Below are 7,039 nucleotides of genomic sequence, written 5' to 3'. Positions count from 1 at the left end.
ACACAGCTGTTTTCTAGTCAGAGACGGGTGGTCGGTCGGCCGCCTCCGCGCCGACCGGTATGGATGCGATGAGAATTAGATTGAGCATAGAAAGTAGACTCGCTCTATGCTGCGCTGCGGCAGAGCAGAGATGAGAGCCGGAGTACCAGCATAGTGTCAACTGTGGTGCTTGTGGTTCATGTGGCGGCAGCACGAGGATGTTTTGTAGCGTGTGGGAGGATATGGCAATAATGGCGATGGCAACAAACTCTAAGGGGATGAACACTAAACTGCTCGAATTTTGTTTAGGGGTGACTGCGTGAATCGGTGGGTAGAACTAAATAGAAGAGAAGAACTTAGTCATTTCCCGCATTCTAGTTTGTTGGTGCATCGGTAAAGGTGAACTCATCTGGTTCATTCCTTGTATGAACTCCTCAAGACCCTGCTTTGCTTTGCTTTGCTTTGCTTTGCTTTGCTTTGCTTTGCTTTGCTTTGCTTTGCTTTGCTTTGCTTTGCTTTGCTTTGCTTTGCTTTGCTTTGCTTTGCTTTGCTTTGCTTTGCTTTGCTTTGCTTTGCTTTGCTTTGCTTTGCTTTGCTTTGCTTTGCTTTGCTTTGCTTTGCTTTGCTTTGCTTTGCTTTGCTTTGCTTTGCTTTGCTTTGCTTTGCTTTGCTTTGCTTTGCTTTGCTTTGCTTTGCTTTGCTTTGCTTTGCTTTGCTTTGCTTTGCTTTGCTTTGCTTTGCTTTGCTTTGCTTTGCTTTGCTTTGCTTTGCTTTGCTTTGCTTTGCTTTGCTTTGCTTTGCTTTGCTTTGCTTTGCTTTGCTTTGCTTTGCTTTGCTTTGCTTTGCTTTGCTTTGCTTTGCTTTGCTTTGCTTTGCTTTGCTTTGCTTTGCTTTGCTTTGCTTTGCTTTGCTTTGCTTTGCTTTGCTTTGCTTTGCTTTGCTTTGCTTTGCTTTGCTTTGCTTTGCTTTGCTTTGCTTTGCTTTGCTTTGCTTTGCTTTGCTTTGCTTTGCTTTGCTTTGCTTTGCTTTGCTTTGCTTTGCTTTGCTTTGCTTTGCTTTGCTTTGCTTTGCTTTGCTTTGCTTTGCTTTGCTTTGCTTTGCTTTGCTTTGCTTTGCTTTGCTTTGCTTTGCTTTGCTTTGCTTTGCTTTGCTTTGCTTTGCTTTGCTTTGCTTTGCTTTGCTTTGCTTTGCTTTGCTTTGCTTTGCTTTGCTTTGCTTTGCTTTGCTTTGCTTTGCTTTGCTTTGCTTTGCTTTGCTTTGCTTTGCTTTGCTTTGCTTTGCTTTGCTTTGCTTTGCTTTGCTTTGCTTTGCTTTGCTTTGCTTTGCTTTGCTTTGCTTTGCTTTGCTTTGCTTTGCTTTGCTTTGCTTTGCTTTGCTTTGCTTTGCTTTGCTTTGCTTTGCTTTGCTTTGCTTTGCTTTGCTTTGCTTTGCTTTGCTTTGCTTTGCTTTGCTTTGCTTTGCTTTGCTTTGCTTTGCTTTGCTTTGCTTTGCTTTGCTTTGCTTTGCTTTGCTTTGCTTTGCTTTGCTTTGCTTTGCTTTGCTTTGCTTTGCTTTGCTTTGCTTTGCTTTGCTTTGCTTTGCTTTGCTTTGCTTTGCTTTGCTTTGCTTTGCTTTGCTTTGCTTTGCTTTGCTTTGCTTTGCTTTGCTTTGCTTTGCTTTGCTTTGCTTTGCTTTGCTTTGCTTTGCTTTGCTTTGCTTTGCTTTGCTTTGCTTTGCTTTGCTTTGCTTTGCTTTGCTTTGCTTTGCTTTGCTTTGCTTTGCTTTGCTTTGCTTTGCTTTGCTTTGCTTTGCTTTGCTTTGCTTTGCTTTGCTTTGCTTTGCTTTGCTTTGCTGGCAATAAACTTTCTGGAAAGCCCAGACCCCGAAACTGATATCTGAAAGTAATTCTGCAGTAATCTATGAAGAATTTCTAAATCAACTAACAAAGGGAGGACCTCTAGAAAGACTTTTGAAGGAATTCCTGCAGGTATTCTCGAATGAACCTCATGAAGACTCCTTGGAATTAAAAGAATTTCTTGAAGATTTAGTAGACTACTTTTCTTTATGAATGAGATAAAGAGAACAATCCCTAGAGAAATATTCCAAGTAATTTGTGGAAAAATACAAAAGATTTCTGAGAGAGAGTGGAGTGGAGTGGAGTGGAGTGGAGTGGAGTGGAGTGGAGTGGAGTGGAGTGGTAATTGCGCCACCTCTAAATATCAATATTTTTGACTCAAATTCGGAGGTTTCTCTTTTTATGCCATTTAAGAGCATACTAATTCCAACAACTTTGCAACGGTTTCAACAAATTTTCAAAAATATGCCACAGCCTACTAACGTAAACATTGGTTCTGTCTAAAAAAATAAAAAAAAAACATGAACAATGACCACAGAAATTTCAATGTGTCCGTCACATCGAAGAGAGTATGTACTGGCTTTTATCGAATAGCTTTTTTTCTATTCCGTGCAGAATTTGTTAATGAACAAGCGCTCGAAAATTGGGCAACATCCGTACAACTTGGCGTGAATGGCACGAATGAACTGAACACGTTCTCTTCTGTGGTGATCCGTTTCAATCTCCTCTGCTTGTATCTCGATTACACTTCCCGTTCGTACTGTTTAGGTGGAAACTAGGAAAATCCAGATCAAAACAACTCCCGCAATGAAAGGAGAGTCAACTTTCTTCGGGATTTCTCGATTTTCGGAAAAGTTTGGAGAGATTCGTTTTAACAGAATATGATAAAATGGAGCGGAAAACTCTATTTACATGGTGGTTCTGACAGCCGAATTTGTGTGAGAGAACTGTTTAGTCGACATATGGGTCCAAGACTGGGACTATCTCAAATTTTAGAGTCATAAAAGCAGCATGGCGTGTTTGTTGTTTCTGAAGTCAGCAGTACACAATAGCAAATATTGGTCTACGCATTAATAAACCAAAAAGACAACATCTGTATGACAAAGCCGAGATAATGATTCATAGATGTTTGTCTGATGTTACAGATGAAGCACAATATTTGTACATTTGACAAAAAAGACTGACACCTCCACTTGAAATCAAAATTGCCTGTGGAACTTATGCATAACTCGAATAATGCAATAATATAATACCATAATCGTGTACGCATGAATGCACTTTACATGATATTTTTTTAGAGTTCGCTTTAAACTTCAACTCCTTTGTAACTCGAGCTTTCTTGTACAAGACAACAAAATTCATCTTCACACTAGTCTTCACAACTGCTTATTTAGGAGCGTCATCATCTTACCAGTTCAGCCTCTCCACCACCATGCTCATGGCTTCCCTTTTTGGTTTACCTTGTAATCTCCAACGGTGCGGTACTGCGGTAGTGGGTGTTGTGTTATGTTTCTTTTACATTGATAAATGTGAGATCCTTTTGCACCAGCCAGAAACCAGAAGCCATAAGCCATCAGACGACCTTGGCAGATGACGTCGTTGTAGCTCAGTCGGATGTAGGTAGGACGTCGTACTGTGACTGGTTGTGGGTTGATGTTGTAGCAAGCATCATTTGGTAGTAATTCGAAGAAAACAAATGACTCTTCAAGCGGAGCCTGAAAAAGTGGAAGCTGTGTTTGAAGGTAGTCTTCAAAACATATCTTCTAGAAACGTATTGGATGGAATTGATGATTTAGCCAAGGATTTAGCATGAAAGAGACACTAAATTAAGGATATATGTATATGAAAGCGAACTTAGGGCCTTTATATGGAAATGGTTTATACCAGATTTTTACAGACTTGTAGAAAACTAAATTTGGTAGATGAACATTGTTCCAACCAATTTTGACATTGACTTCACTCTACATTCATTGAGTCACTCTACTATTGTGTTCGGGGATTTCGGAGGATGGGACTCACTTGCACACGCGGTATTGGTTTTAACGTTTTATTCTTACACGCTATACTTATTACTTACACTGTGTTGTTCGCTCGGAGAGCAATAGATAAAAAAGGCCTTTACAATGGCATGGCTGTCCTTTTATATCATTCTAATAGGGTTGCCTGATTCGACACAGGGCGGAAATGAGTGACCGCTCAGTTTCTTATCTAGATCATAGATAACTGTGGTACTATATCTAGATACATAACAACTTTCCCCTTTTTGAGTTATGACTACTTCTTTTCATAATCTTCAAATCTAAATCTTTCTGGCAACTTTCGTGTTCTAACTGATCTTCTGAGGAAAATTGAATCATTTGATCCACTTCGATTTCGTCTAACATCGATTTGAACCTTCCTGGGAGGCGATTCACCTACTGATTCGCTACGCCTACGCTTAGTAGTTATTGATCCTGGTAATCGTACAGGTATCTTAGAAATATTAGTTTTTACAAATGAACTTGGATATCTTATCTGGTTTACATGTACATTTTTGATACTCCCGTTCTCCACCAACTTAATTGAGCATGAGCATGAGCATGATTGACCGCCCGCGGTTGCTCCTCTGTTATTGCAAGGACAACTGCATTTACACAAAGAACCAACAAATGATGCTTGGGATTAGCTTTCTCTTCATTGTGTAAATGCTGGAATCCCAATACTGTTCAATAAGCAATACCAGCACCGGCCGCGTCCGAATGCAGGTCAATTGAGGATAGGGAAGGAAGTGATGACGTGATTCTCGCTTAGGCCAATAACCGAGGAATTCTCTGCGTTACTACGAGAAATCACTAGGAGTTTGGACAGGGGAAATGGAGATGTGTTGAGGATTTTGTCGTGGTAAACGAGTGTAATGTTTTGATTCGCGATTAATAATGCGCTCGCGAAGAAATACCCTTCTAAACCTTGGACGACGAACGCGATCTTTCGTGCCTCAAAACTCACCCTACATAAGTTATTCATTCGCAACTAAGGAGAACACAATGCTAAACACCGACGCATCTGTAGTTTGCGTTTCCGCGCGTGACAATGCTGAACGTGATCAATTCACAAGTATTAACAAAATAACACGTGATAAATAAATCAGAAAGATCTTACCGCATGGTTTGCCGTCTATCTTTTACCGACCCTCTCTTTTTCCAGAAATTCATGCAACCTTTATATGAGTCAAAACATTTATTCATTTGGACTAAAATATTACAAGTGTCGACACCGAAGATGACGAACCATTCAATTTTTTGTGCTCATGCAAAAAATTAAAGGAATTTATTTATTATCAACTAAATGTGCATTTGGAACTAGCGCCGACACATGACGTGACGAACTTTTCAATATTTGATAGATAAATACACAAAAACCAGAGCTGCAGCATCTTCCACTAGCTGGCCTCGAAATTACACTGAACTGCTACAGCAACACACGGGTACGACGATGTGCACATTCAAATTGTCGACAACAACGCGGCCGATCCAAATGAAAAAAGCGGCACTTCCTTTGCCTCCAAAAACACACTAAACCGCCTCGTACGAAGATGAGCATGCACACAGGACGACGACGCGATGCAACGACGAACCAAGACGGGCTGAAATGTCATCCGCTGCTGGCATCACACGACCGACTCGCACAAAAACTAGTTTTTTTTTTTCTAAAAGCACGCACACAGAACGACAACGCGATGCAACGACGAACCAAGACGGACTCTCATGCAACCTTTACTTCAGAGCGTTCATGACTAACAAAAATTCTAATCATGACTAATCATTGATGATTGATGATGATTAATTTGATTTTTAGGATGATTAAAGATTATGATTAATGATTTAAATTGGTTTTATCTGTGATTATTGATTATGATTAATGATTAAAAATGAGTCATTGATTTAAAATCATGATTAATCACTCTGTCCGGGAGATTTTTGAAAACAGAATCATAAATTATATTATTTAGAACAGCATTTGAACCACTTTAAATTGGATCATATATTTTATATGATGAATCATTTTTGGTGATGAATGATTAATGATTGATTGATATTTTTTCTTATGATTATGATTACTGATTAATGATTAGATTGAAAAAACAGTGTGATTAGGATTAAGGATTAAAGATTAAATGAGATTTTTTTGTGATAATGATTAATGATTTTGATTAATCTTAATCAATAATCACCAATCATGATCAAACTCATGATCAATCATCAACGCTCTGACTTGAGTCAAAACATTTATTCATTTTGACTAAAATATTACAAATGTCGACACCGAAGATGACAAACCATTCAAATTTTTATGTAAATGCAAAAAATGAAAGAAACATATTTATTATCAACTAGATGTGCATTGGGTACTAACGCCGACACATGACGTGACGAACTTTTCAATATTTGTTAGATAAATACACAAAAACCAGATCAGAATTGTATAAATCCTTTAGCATTAATTATTATGATAAAATGGAAAGAGGTCACCAATAAACATCCTTCGAAGTGTCCAGTGCGTATGTGCTACAGCATCTTCCACTAACTGGCCTCTTCTCCGAAATCACACTGAACCGCTACAACTACACACGGGTACGACGATGTGGACATTCAAATTGACGACGACGACGACGCAGCCGGTCCGAATAAAAAAAGCGGCTTTTTCACTTTGCCTCCAAAATCACACTAAACCGCCCGTACGAAAATGAGCACAGCCAAATCGGCGACGACGACGACGCGGCAGGTCTCTTTTTTCCCCAACCGGCGAGCCCGACTAACACTTTTCACTGGTGATGCTTCGCCGTAGCATCACCAGCCGGAATGCCGTTTTCGCGCGAACCCAAAACCCACACACTCCCCGTTCTCCACCAACTTAATTTTATACAAAAACTTACCGATTCTCTCTAAAATGATCGCTGGGATCCACCTAACTAACTCTTTAAAATGGTTTCGGTACATAACCTTTTCCCCTTTTTTAAATTGTTGGTTGGAGTTACAATTTTCGTTTTTTACAATTTTCTTATTTTCGTAAAATACAATTTCAGAATTTTTAGTCTCATCAAAAGTAACAGTTTTACGATTAATCCCGTTTCCCAACGTCCTACTCGAATGTGCCTTCGGGTTGACGGTTGTCAACAACGTTCTTGGCTTGAACCTGAAGAGCATCTCACTGGGCGATTTCTCTGTAACGGTAGAAGGGGTACTGTTA

Source organism: Aedes albopictus, chromosome 3 (genome assembly GCF_035046485.1).
Source record: "Aedes albopictus strain Foshan chromosome 3, AalbF5, whole genome shotgun sequence".
Classification (NCBI taxonomy): Eukaryota; Metazoa; Arthropoda; class Insecta; order Diptera; family Culicidae; genus Aedes; species Aedes albopictus.
The sequence above is the reverse complement of the archived record's forward strand: the minus strand, read 5'-3'. Positions refer to the sequence as shown.